The following is a 15216-nucleotide window of genomic DNA, read 5'->3' as shown; positions in this document are numbered from 1 at the left end:
TTTGAAATAAATCATCATGTATTACTGAAAAATGTTCAAAGTCAATCTGATTATTTTCACATGTATTAAAAATATATTCAATGTGTATTTGAAAAGGATTTATAATGTACTCAAAAAAGTGTTCAAACAAGTATATTGAAAAAATATGATCATTACTCTTTAGGAAAATGCTCAACGTGTATTCAACTTTTTTTAACATGCACTCATGAAAAATGTTCAAATATTTATTTTGAAAAAAATCGTCATTCTTTATAAAAATGCTCACGTGTATTCAACTTTTTTGAACATGTACTCAAGAAAAATGTTCAAATGTTTTTTTAAAAATCGTCATTCTTTAGAAAAATGTTCAACGTATAACTAAAAAATATTTAGCATGCATAAAAAAATAGGTACAACCTGTATTAAAAAAGTCGACATGTGTTTGAAAAACAAAAATAATTAAAAGAGAAAATGGACAGAAAAGGGTGAAAGGAGAAACCGATGAAAACTATAAAATAACAAAATAAAAAAAACAGTGTAAAACTCCCCCAAAACGGTCAGAATTAATGGAAGGTTCCACCAATCGATGTAGAACCTTCGCAAAACCGCTTGTGTACGTGATAATTGGGCCCGCTCATCCTAATGCTCGCCTAGTGTGAGACGGTACTCGGGCTCGTAGCACGGCATCGCAAAGACTCTATAGTCTATATCGCTCCCCGCGAGCAATATCTAACGACACCTGGTTTCTTGCTAGTTGATACGTTCGCTCCGGCGTGGCGGTCCTACTAAGGCAGATTTCAGGAAGCTACTGGAAAATTCTGTCCCGTTTTGGATGGTTCTAGAAGATTTTTCTATTCATGTTTCTTCTGCATCAATTTTCTCGGATTGTAGTAGGCCATTATTTTCATTTGTTTCTCAGCCGTTTCCTGATTTCTAGCCTTTTTATTTTTTTCCCAATTCACGAGCATGTTTTGATCCGAGAACTTTTTTCTAATTCGCGATAGTTTTTTGGATTCGCCACAAACATATTTCGAATTCGTGAATAATTTTTGGATCTGCAGATTTTTTTCAGTATGTGATTTTCCTAATTCACAAATATTTTTTTGAATTGATGGAAATTATTTGAATTTGAGTCCATTTCTCGAATTCTTGAACATTTTTTGAATTCAGATTTTTCCTATTTCATTAACATTTGTTAAATTCACAAATATTTTTTTGAATTCATGAATAATTTTCGATTTGAATCTTTTTCAAATTCACAAACATTTTCAAATTCATGAACCTTTTTCCGTATCCACGAAGTGATTGAAAAAGTTGAAAAACACACTCTCGATATCTGAAAAGCGCTCGGTGGTGATGCTTTCAGACTGTGCTTTCATCATCCTTGGGAATATTTTTTTTCAAAACGGAGGCAAAAGATTTGCCTCATCAATTAAATAAGGAGAGAATAGAGTTTAGAGTGTTACAAGAAACCCACACTTGCACACGCCATGACAACTACTCACGCAACATAATATGTCCCAATTTCTTAGCGCCCGCAGTGATCCAAAGCTTCGCCTCCTCTAAAATGGTGTGAAGGAGAACGGGTGATGGGCTGGTGGCACACATCATCCTTGGGATATTTAGAAGACTATATATCATAGTGCGAGAAGGTACTTGGTCTCGTAGCACAGGAGAGCACAGACTGTATATCACTCTCTGCGAACAATATTTAACGACCGCCCACAGTGACTGCCACAAGGGGCGGCCTATAAAACATATATTTTTAATTCGTGCACTCGCCCGGACTATACACCTAGTTTCTTGCTAATTGATATGTTCGCTGCGACGTGACGAGCCTACTAAGGCGGATTTCAGGAAGGTACTAGAGTATTCTGTCCCGTTTTGGGTGGTTCTCGAAGATTTTTCTTTTTCATGTTTTTTTGCATCATTTTTCTCGGTTTCTAGTGTGCCATTTTTTCCATTTGTTTCTCAATCAGTTTCTGGATTTCCTGCCTTTTTTTCATTTTCCCAATTCAAGAGCATTTTTTAATCCAAGAACTTTTTAAATTCATGAAAGTTTTTTGAATTCACCACAAACATATTTCTAATTGGTGGAAGTTTTTTGAATTCAACACAAACATATTTCAAATTCACGAACAGTTTTCGGATCTGCGAACAATTTTTTAACATGTGACTTTTTTAATTCACAAATGTTAATTTGAATTCCCGAGCATTTTTTGAATTGACGGGCATTTCTTGAATTTGTGAACATTTCTCGAATTCATGAACATTTTTTACTTCACATTTTTCTATTTCAGTAACATTTTTAAAAATTCACAAATATTTTTGAATTCGTGAATGTTTGAACCTTTTTTCGAATTCGTGAACTGATTGGAAAAGTTGAAATTCAGACTCTGCGTTCATTATCCTTGGCATATTCAGAAGCAATGGATCCCCATCCAGTTTAGGAACAGTGCACACTGGCGAGGCAGGTCATTGCTTATGTTATCTTCGCAGACAGGCCATTGCTCATTACTCCTACTCTGTGCAACCCACGGTCTTGGGAGTATAATAAGTAAACAATGTGTGGATCGGTGCGATCTGATCCGATCGCCCACCCATGCAGGCGCTGGAGAGCTCCATCCGACTATCCGAGGTCGCCAACACGAACAGATGGGCGGCGCACTGCACGCCATGCATGATCATACACGTACGGACGGATTCGTGCTCCAGTCCAGTCTGGATGTAAGTACGCATGCAGGCCCATCAGCATTACACCTTACATCGATCCGTCCGTCCGCTCGTCCACTGGCGAGGAAATGGATCTCACAATTTAGCTCCGGCCGGTTTTCACATGAACCACTCTCCCGTCCGGTATTTGGTTCTGAACTTCTGATCGCCGTTTGGCTGCTCTGTGAGCTGCCAGCTACCTCGATACAACTCTGCTGATCTCTCTCTCTCTCTCTCTCCATCTCTCTCTCTGTGTGTGTGTGAGAGAGAGAGCACCCAGCGGCGAACTACTAGCCTGGCCCTTTCTTCATCTTTGTGGCGCCTAAAAGGCCCGCTAGCTATCTTTGCCCACGCACGCACGCACGTATCTGTGGTCTCCTGTCTCTTTTGCAGATGCAGATGCGCCTGGCGACGGTTGACGTGGTGCGTATCTCTTGCCCCCAACCGCAGGTCATTCTCCGTATCCTAACCACCGCCACGCCAACGGATGGATCATGGATGGATGCACCACACAGTTCCGTTGGCTATCAGCTGGGATCTCGCCGTCATGCATGTGCTCCCTCGTTTTGGTGCACTACAGTCATGCACTGTTGTGAGGGTTACTGCCTGGACAATGATGTGCGAGGTCTGCTTCGGTACACACACCCCCGCTTAACGTATAAGGGCATTTTGGGCATATGGTGCTTAACGTATCCCGCGCCGTATGCGGCGTGGCCATACAGGTAGAGCCGAGCGCACGGCTCGAGCCGATACGGCCGCTCGCAACTACCCTCTCCCCTTCGCGCAAAAAAAAAAACACGACCTGCGCTGATCACGCGGCCTATTGCAACGTCGCCCCGCCCCGCCGATCGCCGCCCTTACCCGCCGATAGCCGCCTTTCCCCGCCGATCTAGACGTGATCACGCTGCCAATTCGAACGTCTTCCCGTTCGGCCGATCGCCGCCTTCTCCCCGTCTTCACCCGGGATCTGGCCGGCGCGGACAGATCTTGGAGTCGCCCGCCGTACGTGATGTCGCCTCCGTGCAGGTCGTCACGGTGACGTGGCCTACGTGGACGCCGTCGCCGCCCGCAACTCCGTGATCAACCTCTCCGGGAACGTCCTCGCCGTCCGCAGCCACGCCAGGCCGGCCGAAGTGCACGTGCATGCCATGTAAGCCGTCTAGTTCGTCAAAAAATTGAATCTGTAAATAATTATGTGCAATCACTTGTTAGATAAGAATTTCTCATCTGTATGATCGTAGTACATTTAATTTGGTTTAAAATTAATAGATTAATTTTTTATTATAATATTGCAGTGTTGGTTGAGAGATCATTTAATGGATAAAGAAACTGGATTTACGGATCTGTTTTTGGACACGAGTTGGGATGGTAGCGATAGTGTTGATCGTACGAATGGTAATGATAGTAAAGATGATGATGATGGCAACAACAATGAATCCAGGTCGTCGTACGATAATTTACCTGAAGAGGATTTTGAAAAGGAGGAGGGTGCTTGTAGTGAAAACGTAAGTGTCATGTACATTCTTTTCGTCGGATGAAGAACCATATGGTACTTACACGTGCATATGATTTTTTATGTGCAGGAGGATATTGACGTTCAGAACGAGGAAAATCATGGTGTTGAATCTTTCGGGGATAACATAAGCCACGTTCGGTCCAAAATTTAAGATGTCATTGAATAATAAAAAATTGGTTATGACAACTTACACTTGCTTATGTGGAATATTGTAGGCTAACTTTGATGATTGGAGTGGTGAAGATAGATATGAGCATGAGGATGGAGCTAATATGGACATTGAGGAAGCTGAAATCCAGCAACGTGCGCTGGAGACACAGTTGAAGGTTATGGGTATGACATTTGCATCACAATGGGAGGCTCACATGTTCTATAATAACTACGCCAAAGACCGTGGATTCAGTATCAGAAAAGATAAGGTGAAACGAGGAAAAGGACTTTCAACCACTGTTCGGTATAGGAGATACGTTTGCTCGAGGGCAGGAAAACGTCTCAGTAAATTTTTAAACCCGGAGGGCCGTACACGCAGGCTAAGACCAGAGACTCGTTGCGAGTGTGGCGCACATTTAGTCGTGAAGTTGGACAAAGGACGTGGAGTTTGGTTCGTGGCAGCTTTTATGGATGATCACAACCATTTGTTGGCTAGACCAGATGAGGTGGTATTTCTACGGTCACATCGAGTGATGGGAGATCACCAAATAGCTGAGATCTTGGCGATGGAAGGAGCTGGGATCAGAAAGCATATCATCGTTGACAACTTCATTAGCAGGTATGGCTCGTATGATAAGTGTGGGTTTCTGAGATGAGATGTGTACAATCTATGTTGCCGAGAAAAAATGAAGCTGATTGCGAAGGGTGATGCTAACACGGCAATCGGGATTATGAGGAGCAGAAAGGAGAAGGATCCAGAGTTTTTCTTTGAGTACGTGCTCGATAAGGAGGGTCGTTTGAAGAGCATGTTCTGGTGCGATGCACATTCGCGGCGGGACTATCAATTGTATGGAGATGTAACGGTGTTCGACAGCACGTATAAGATGAACAGATATGGTATGCCGTTCATCCCCTTTGTTGGTGTAAACAATCACCGTTGCACCACAGTTTTTGGTTGTGCCATTGTGTCCGACGAGACCGAAGCGACGTACGTGTGGCTGCTTCAGACATTCCTGAAGGCTAATTGTCAGAAAAAGCCAAGGTCAATCATCACAGATGGAGACGCTGCAATGATACGAGCTATTCGGTTGGTTTTGGTTGATGTGTTGCACCGTCTCTGCTCATGGCACGTGGAAAAAAACATGCAGAAGCACCTTAATTACAAATCGCTAAGTGAGTTCAGGGCACTCTTGTACTACTCCACCTCTCCAGCCAACTTTGAGGCGAGATGGCACGCTTTCGTCCGTAAATGGAAGACTGATAAAACAGAAGAGTGGCTGAGTAGGATATACAGGAAGAGGAGTGTGTGGGCGGCATCATATCTGTCAGATGGTTTTTTCTGGATATGCGCAGTAATCAAAGGAGTGAAAGTCTTAACTCTTGTCTTCACCTGCACTTGGACGGCGGTATGACTATTGTTGACCTAGTTGTGCATTATGAGAATTGCATAGTCCGACTACGTGAGAACGAGGCGCATGATGACTGTGTTTCAAATCAGTCATTGCCACCATCAGTCACAGAATATAAGGATATTGAGAAGCATGCCGCCGAAGTATTCACTCATTCCAATTTTTATATTCTTCAACAAGATCTGAAGAAGATGGGAGAACTTGAGATTTTTGAGACGCTAGTGGGAGTTGACTGCCACACCTTCATCGTGACATGGAGAAATAACCGGAAATTTCAGTTCAGCGTGAATTATCGAGCTGAAAACTCTGAGAATACGATAGACTGCAGTTGTGGACGAATGCTTCGGAAAGGATTGCCTTGCAAACACATTCTGTATGTGTTGGTTCATCTTAAAAAATCTAAAATACCTAAGTGTTGCATCCTTAAGAGGATGTCGAAAGTTGCGAGAGGTGGGCTGCCTGCACAGCACAGCGAAAGAGTGACTTGTTTGGCTGGGGTTGGACAGGGGCAGAGCAGCGTGCTCGCTATAGTCAACTTAGTATAACAGGAGCTGAAGCTTTTCATGTTGCTTCAAATGATCCATTCGTCTATGATGAGTTGATGCAGTGTCTGCAGAATATAATAGCGAAGAAAAAGGTCCCTGATGATGATGCTGTTGGTAGTACAAGAAATGTGCATCAGGATCCACGTCAGCCGGAACAACATGTTGATGTCATAGGTGATCCCGTGAAAGTTTCCACGAAGGGCGCCCCTAAACAGAGCAGGACAGGGCGGGAAAAGAAAGATCCAAATGTTACAAAGAATGGAAGACCAAAATCATTTTCTGAGAAAAAACCCGGTCCTCTTTGTGGCATTTGTAAGAAAGAGGGCCATAGACGGCAAACGTGCCCTGAGAATGAAAAGTAAGTTTTTCATTTTTTCAACTATTTTTTGGTTTTGTCTTCACAATTGTCTGATGAGTTGTTTACAATTTGTTATGTAGGAACCGGGCATAAAGATGAAGTACTCATAATCAGTTGAAGACACTGGCAATTTCAATTTATTTGTTTAAGAATAAGAGACATGGCACTTTGAGTTTATTCTTTAAACCACCTTGTTTGATGAAAGTAATTAGCACTTTCAGTTTATTTGTTTAAGAATAATAGACATGGCACTTTGAGTTAATGTTTATGCCACCTTGTTCAATGTTATGAGACATGCGATTTATATTATTATGTGTGAAACATATTATATTTGTATGAATGTGTTACTGCTGTAATGACATAGTAAACTTATGAAGATCTTTAAAATGTAATGTATGTGACAATTGTTTTGTAAAAAAAAGCCCCAGCCGTGGCCGGGCGCGCGCGGACGGTAAACTACTACGCCTTCTGGCGAGGCCTTTCGGCCGCCGAGCGGGGAGGCCACGGCGCACAGCAGGGCATCATGTTCTGTAGCGAGCTTGTGAGAAGGCGAAGACGCGGGTATGTAAACCGGTTGGCGCGTCTCTCCGCGGGCGAGGTGGGACTAAACCTACTCGGCACAAAGCGCCAGCGTCCGTATCCGCACACGAAGAGGATCGGCCCACGTGCCCGACGCGCGTCGTTTATGGGCCGACAGATCGCCATATTCCCCCTCGGGATCGTTGCATGTGTGCCGCTGGCTGGGGCGGGACGAGACGTGTGCCACCCGGCGCGCGGCTGGTCGGTCGGCCGGCTGCTGGGCCAGCAGACCCGCCCCGTGGCGCAGGACGAATGGCGCCAGCCCGCACTACCTGCACTACGCGGGCCTGCCACTGGCTCGGCTGTCGGCCACCGCACGGGCTGGAATATTCGTCGGACCGATCGCCGCTGCTGCCATCAGAATCGACGTGAGAAATTGTGCAGCTTTTATCCACATCGCACCAACTCAGGACGGTGGGCATATTTTTTAATAAAAAAATGACCGCCGCGAGTAGGAACAACAACAACAGTACATGCAATATCGCAGAGGCAAACTGATACATTTTAGGACAGCAAAAATATTACTTGCCCACACGCATTTAAATTTTTAGTGTCTCACGAAAGCAATAAATAAAACGTGAAAAATTGTCGAAAACTATCCCAGTGCCATGTCGCATTACAATCGATCACAGTATCCAACAACGGTAGGGAAACCTTCTACGGGACTAAAACCCTACCAATGCTAATACCTACTCCTTCTCCATGATTTTAACAATTTTCATCTTCACTTTCTCTAATCTGATGACCTCAGAAAAAATGATTTCCGCGACAATACGCGGCCTTGATTCATTAATCTCTTGCTGGTCAAATTCATGTGTCCAGCGATCTCCGTCCCAGTATTTTATGCACCACATCACAAAAAGTCAACAAGACACTCTGCAATAAACATGTGTGTGATCAGCTTAGGATATAGCATGCACTTTCTTGTATTCATTTAACTTACCCATCATGTTGTCTCGGCATTTTATACTCATTAATTGGCCACGATGAGACATCTGGAAATTTTTTTGATTCAAGAGTAGAGTTGGCCTCCATAATATCTTTAGAAATTTCAGCTCTCTAAAACAAATTAACAAACCAGAATTTAATGTATGACTCAATAATGTTCTGAATGGGAGTGTGACAATTATAGCGTACCAGGGTGGCAATCATATTGCGAATTCTTTTGCTTATTGCGCCTTTAGAATTTGAGTCAAGAACTTGAAACTCCTCCTTGACGGTGTGCATCACTATGGTTATCCAATGATTATCATTAACGTGCATAGGAAAATATGCCTATATAGTAAGCAAATGATGTTAGTGCAATTAAATAATAATGACTAACAAAAACAAATAAATATGAAAGGAATACCTTGTCCCGTCTGAAATACTCATCCATTACTCTTGCGAGGACTTTTGCTTTCTTTGTAACATGTTCAGAATTCAAATCATTAATTGACTTGGTCTTTCCCCTAGCCCTACCCAACATAAATTTGGGGAACCACGTTGTTGATATGAAACGATCAGAGAAATCACGGTGTTGTAAGTGTTTACAATATGCATTGATTATTTGCATACATAAACAAAAAATGTGGTCAACTTGTGAAGTATAAATGAGAGTTTTGTTAAAACCAAACTCATACTTACAGCGCCATTCAACCATTTAAAAGTCAGGACATCGTGAAGCATAGCTGGCGTGCATATGTCCCCATCTGGTGGCGGCATATCGACCACGGTTCGGTGTGCATGCTTCTTTGTCGATGCGAGAGTCTCAACAAAAACTCTGGCTGCCTCTATGTGATCCGGAGTCATATTAAGGGAACTTGCCAGAATTGAATGTGGTGACGATGCAAACAGATCTAAAACAATGCAGCTACATTCGTTAAAAATAATAATAAATTTACATAACGCGTGAATGAATTATAAAGTAGTACTTGACTTACTTTTTTTAACACGTTTGTTCCGGGTAATGAGAAGGTCGTACGGGGATAGACAATATTTCGACGGATTTCGTTTGCCTTTACCTTCATTGTCCTCGCTGCCTTCACCATTACCTATGTTGCTCTTTGCTGGGAAACTCTCGGACATGTCTTCAGACTTTGTTGGTGACAAACCACCCATAGACTCACCAGAAATATCAGCATTCTGTGGGGTTCGGGACATAGACGAAAAGTCTTTTGTACGTACAGTTGATGACGAACATGGAGACTTTCCATTATCCTCTATAATGAAAGGATCAGTAGCGTCACCTTTACCCGGTGTCGTCGCCGGAGCACCCGTGTCATCAACGGGCACGTAGGAATCATTGAAACCCGTGAAAGATGTTACTAGCTCCACGTCGGTAGGTGAATCAATATCTGGCCAATATTTTGATGACTTGTACTTGCCATTCTCCATCCCAACTTCTTCACCTACATTATCAAATTCGTCATTGGTGTCCCTCTTATTGGGTTTGTACAGCACACCTTCCGTGTTCAACTTTTCCATTACCATCTACAAACACACATGAAACACGATAAGTACTTGAACAACTAAAACATGTTTAATATAAATTTTATATTACCTGTGCACATCTTTCGGGTATATTGAGAACCTCCTTGTGAAGCAGCTTTATGTATGTCATCACACGGTCCATACTGTTAGTCGTGTTCGATGAAACCCCTGACGTGCTTGGCTTTCTACTCCTGCCACCACCTTTCCGTTTAGGTTTCTTCGTTTCTTCATCTGGGACAGTCCCTTCACGTGCTATCTTAGCACGTCTGTACTCTTCGCTAACGCAGTTTTCAAGCTGTACAACAAAAAAAATAAAAAAAAATAACAACTATAGTTAATTACTATGTGCAACCAATAAGGACTATACTCATTGACTTACATTGCCGGTGCCACGCCTGTGCATGTTGTCATAGTCGTCTCTCCTTTTCCCTTCCGTTTCTGGCCAGTTAACCATTAGTGGGTATTCACGAGACAAAGGATCAAATGTATCCACATCAATTGGCTCAACTTTTTCCCAGTATATATACTGCATGATAGTAAACACAACTAGTCAGACACATATATCACATAAAATTATATATACATACAACTATTATGAAATGACTTGTACCTGAAGAAGAGCCAAGTTCCCGATAGGCCACTTGAATTTTTCAAGATCTTCGACCGATTTTTTAATAGCATCCATGCACACCTCCAATGTGAAATTGTTCCAATTGTATGACTTGATAGTGTTCACGTCCTCCACCATTTTGTAATAACGATAAGGAACAAACTTGGTGGATTGTGGTGCTAAGACTGTACCCATAAGAACCAGTACGGCCCTTCTCACAAAATCATCATCATATGACTGAGTATCAACAATATTTTTTATCAACTCATCGATGAGGATTAGGCCTGTTCTTTTGTCTAGAAACCGATTTGGAACAATTTTTTTGGCATCTAGTTGTACTGTTGCTATCATGCTACTGACATCATCACCCTCGTTACGTAGCCCAAATATGTCGTAAACATCTTCATTAAGCACACTGAGGCCGTCAGTATTTGGCCGAATAATAAATCGCTTTCTAGTACTGTCATACGTTGTAATCATAAATTCCAATAAATTTTTCCTCATTTTCACGGAAGGAATTCTCAACATACAGTCCAATTTTGTGCCACGTAGCATCATGCGCTGTCTGGCTGTGAATTTTCCCACCAATTCGCACCACTTCTCAACCGAGCAGTACACATCTCCTAATTCTTGCATTCTAAATAAGATGCCAGTTAGCTAACTAGTTACGAGATTCAAAAAAGATTACGTACGGTTCAATACCATACCTTCCGGCGTCTCGTCGAGCACCGGCAGCCACCGTTGCCAAACCCCACCCGGTGTGGGTTAGTCCTGGCAGCCGCGCGCCCTCTGCCCACACGAGCGCGCTGGCCGACGGCCCGTCCTAGGGTTTAGGGTGCCGGCGAATTTGCCGAGACGGCACGGCCGGGCCTGAGATCCAAGTCGCGCGCGCAGATGACGGAAGGGAGTTTGGACGGCCACGGCGGTGCGACCGTCGATCGGGGATGGGTGAGGAGGTGCTTGGAGGCGGCGGGGCTAGGCGGTCCTGGGGCGAGGTAATGGCGGCTTCGTTTCCATGCCATGCACGCACGTACGGCGTCATAGACGTGGTCACGACATAGTGGGCCACTTGGCCCGTCCCGTAAAACTACCGCTGGCTGGCCCACGATGCATTTATTAAAAACATGCATTGTAGTTTAATACCACATCGCTAAGCCGGCGCGCCGTTGACTCCTTTATATAATTTTCTGTCGGTCAATGAATAAACATCTCAGTTTGTGGGACTCTATTTGGAGGATATGCAGGATAGATGTGAGTCTTCACCTGCTAAGAGCTTGTGAAGGTTCACATTGATCATGCATATTCTTCAAAAAGAGAGCCATTATCTTTGATGTTTTTTTAACGTCAGAAATTATTAATGCATTTTCTTAATGCAACAATTTTAACGTAAGCCGGTGGATCCCAAACTTTTTGGACACGCACCCATCGCCAGGTCCATCGTGCGTGCAAGTTTTCATAATTTTCCGGCACCGTATGAATTTCCTATGGTTTTCTCCGTGAAACGCACCGAAAACACTGGCCGGGCGTGACGCAACGTGCGTATGGTGTCGGAATTCGTTCAACTTTTGCGTGGGGCCCTAAGATGGGCATGCCCACTGCCTCCCAAAATTGGAACACATTTCGTTCATGCCACCTCGTACCACCAACACAACCGGCACTGATCTGATATGGCCGATGTCAGCCCCGTACTGCGTTCTCTTTTCTGACTCAGCTGGTGGATCCCAAACTTTTTGGACACGCACCCATCGCCAGGTCCATCGTGCGTGCAAGTTTTCATAATTTTCCTGCACCGTATGAATTTTCTATGGTTTTCTCCGTGAAACGCACCGAAAACACTGACCGGGCGTGACGCAACGTGCGTTTGGTGTCCGACGTCGTTCAAATCTTGCGTGGGGCTCTAAGATGGGCATGCCCACTGCCTCCAAAAATTTGGTGACGTTTCGTGCATGCCACCTCGTACCACCAATCCAACCGGCACTGATCGGATATGAACGATGTCAGCCCCGTACTGCGTTCTCTTTTCGGACTCAGCCGGTGGACCCCAAACTTTTTGCACATGCACTCATCGACAGGTCCATCATGCGTGCAAGTTTTCATAATTTTCCGACATCGTATGAATTTCCTATTGTTTTCTCCGTGAAACGCACCGAAAACACTGACCGGGCATGACGCAACGTGCGTTTGGTGTCCGACGTTGTTCAAATCTTGCATGGGGCCCTAAGATGGGCATGCCCACTGCCTCCCAAAATTTGGTGACGTTTCGTGCATGCCACCTCGTACCACCAATCCAACCGGCACTGATCGGATATGAACGATGTCGGCCCCGTACTGCGTTCTCTTTTCGGACTCTGCCGGTGGACCCCAAACTTTTTGCACACGCACTCATCGACAGGTCCATCATGCGTGCAAGTTTTCATAATTTTCCGACACCGTATGAATTTCCTATGGTTTTCTCCGTGAAACGCACCGAAAACACTGACCGGGCATGACGCAACGTGCGTTTGGTGTCCGACGTTGTTCAAATCTTGCGTGGGGCCCTAAGATGGGCATGCCCACTGCCTCCCAAAATTTGGTGACGTTTCGTGCATGCCACCTCGTACCACCAATCCAACCGGCACTGATCGGATATGAACGATGTCAGCCCCGTACTGCGTTCTCTTTTCGGACTCAGCCGGTGGACCCCAAACTTTTTGCACACGCACTCATCGACAGGTCCATCATGCGTGCAAGTTTTCATAATTTTCCGACACCGTATGAATTTTCTATGGTTTTCTCCGTGAAACGCACCGAAAACACAGACCGGGCATGACGCAACGTGCATTTGGTGTCCGACATTGTTCAAATCTTGCGTGGGGCCCTAAGATGGGCATGCCCGCTGCCTCCCAAAATTTGGTGACGTTTCGTGCATGCCACCTCTGTGACGCCCCCGATTCAATCGTACACTAATCATACACGCAAACGTGTACGATCAAGATCAGGGACTCATGGGAAGATATCACAACACAACTCTACAAATAAAATAAGTCATACAAGCATCATATTACAAGCCAGGGGCCTTGAGGGCTCGAATACAAGAGCTCGATCATAGACGAGTCAGCGGAAGCAACAATATCTGAGTACAGACATAAGTTAAACAAGTTTGCCTTAAGAAGGCTAGCACAAACTGGGATACAGATCGGAAGAGGCGCAGGCCTCCTGCCTGGGATCCTCCTAACTACTCATGGTCGTCGTCAGCGGGCATCACGTAGTAGTAGGCACCTCCGGTGTAGTAGGAGTCGTCGTCGAAGGTGGCGTCTGGCTCCTGGGCTCCAACATCTGGTTGCGACAACCAGGGAGAAGGGATAGGGGGAAAAGAGGGAGAAAGCAACCGTGAGTACTCATCCAAAGTACTCGCAAGCAAGGGGCTATACTACATATGTATGCATTGGTATCAAATGGAATAAGAGTATCATATGTGGACTGAACTGCAGAAAGCCGGAATAAGGGGGGATAGCTAGTCCTTTCGAAGACTACGCTTCTGGCAGCCTCCGTCTTGCAGCATGTAGAAGAGATTAGACTGAAGTCCTCCAAGTAGCATCGCATAGCATAATCCTAACCGATGATCCTCCCCTCGTCGCCCTGTGAGAGAGCAATCACCGGTTGTATCTGGCACTTGGAAGGGTGTGTTTTATTAAGCATCCGGTTCTAGTTGTCATAAGGTCAAGGTACAACTCCAAGTCGTCCTGTTACCGAAGATCACGGCTATTCGAATAGATTAACTTCCCTGCAGGGGTGCACCACATATCCCAACACGCTCGATCCCATTTGGCCGGACACACTTTTCTGGGTCATGCCCGGCCTCGGAAGATCAACACGTCGCAGCCCCACCTAGACCAACAGAGAGGTCAGCACGCCGGTCTAAACCTAAGCGCCCAGGGGTCTGGGCCCATCACCCTTAGCACACCTGCACGTTGCGTGGGCGGCCGGAAGCAGACCTAGCCTAGTAGGCGTTCCAGTCCAATCCAGCGCGCGCCGCTCCGTTGCTGACGTCACGAAGGCTTCGGCTGATACCACGACGTCGAGTGCCCATAACTGTCCCTGCGTAGATGGTTAGTGCGTATAGGCCAGTAGCCAGACTCAGATCAAATACCAAGATCTCGTTAAACGTGTTAAGTATCTGTGAACGCCGACTAGGGCCAGGCCCACCTCTCTCCTAGGTGGTCTCAACCTGCCCTGTCGCTTCGCCTCAAAGTAACAGTCGGGGGCCGTCGGGAACCCAGGCCCACCTCTACCGGGATGGAGCCACCTGCCCCTTCAGCCCCCATCTCTGAACAGTATCACAGGTAAGGTAACTGTGTAAAGTATATTGTATATGCCCGTGATCACCTCCCGAAGTGATCACGGCCCAGTAGTATAGCATGGCAGACGGACAAGAGTGTAGGGCCACTGATGGATCACTAGCATCCTATACTAAGCAGTAGGATAGCAGGTAATGGGAACAACAGTAGTAGCAAGGACAGGCTATGCATCAGGATAGGAATAACGGAAAGCAGTAACATGCTACACTACTCTAATGCAAGTAGTATAGAGGAGAGTAGGCGATATCTGGTGATCAAGGGGGGGCTTGCCTGGTTGCTCTGGCAAGAGAGAGTGGTCGTCAACACCGTAGTCGTACTGGGTAGCAGCGGCGTCGGTCTCGGGGTCTAGCGAGAGAAGAGGGGGAAGAAACAATAAATATAATGCAAGCAAATGCATGACGATGCATGACATGACAAAGCGTGATGCTAGGTGTGCCCTAACGCGGTACAAGGTGGTACCGGTGAAGGGGGGGAAACATCCGGGAAATTATCCCCGGTGTTTCGCGTTTTCGGACAGACGAACCGGAGGGGGAAAGTTGCGTGTTTGCT

At 45.2% G+C, this 15216-nt stretch overlaps 2 pseudogenes; both read left to right on the top strand.

Moving 5' to 3' along the window:
- The first annotated feature begins 4479 nt into the window (after window positions 1-4479).
- Window positions 4480-5394, top strand: LOC147978823 (protein FAR1-RELATED SEQUENCE 5-like; annotated as a pseudogene).
- A 33-nt stretch (window positions 5395-5427) lies between these two features.
- Window positions 5428-6673, top strand: LOC147978822 (protein FAR1-RELATED SEQUENCE 5-like; annotated as a pseudogene).
- Window positions 6674-15216: the final 8543 nt, after the last annotated feature.

Source organism: Triticum urartu, chromosome 3A, assembly GCF_056163025.1.
Source record: "Triticum urartu cultivar PI428250 chromosome 3A, HENAU_Tu73, whole genome shotgun sequence".
In the NCBI taxonomy this organism is placed as follows: Eukaryota; Viridiplantae; Streptophyta; class Magnoliopsida; order Poales; family Poaceae; genus Triticum; species Triticum urartu.
The sequence above is the reverse complement of the archived record's forward strand: the minus strand, read 5'-3'. Positions and strand labels throughout refer to the sequence as shown.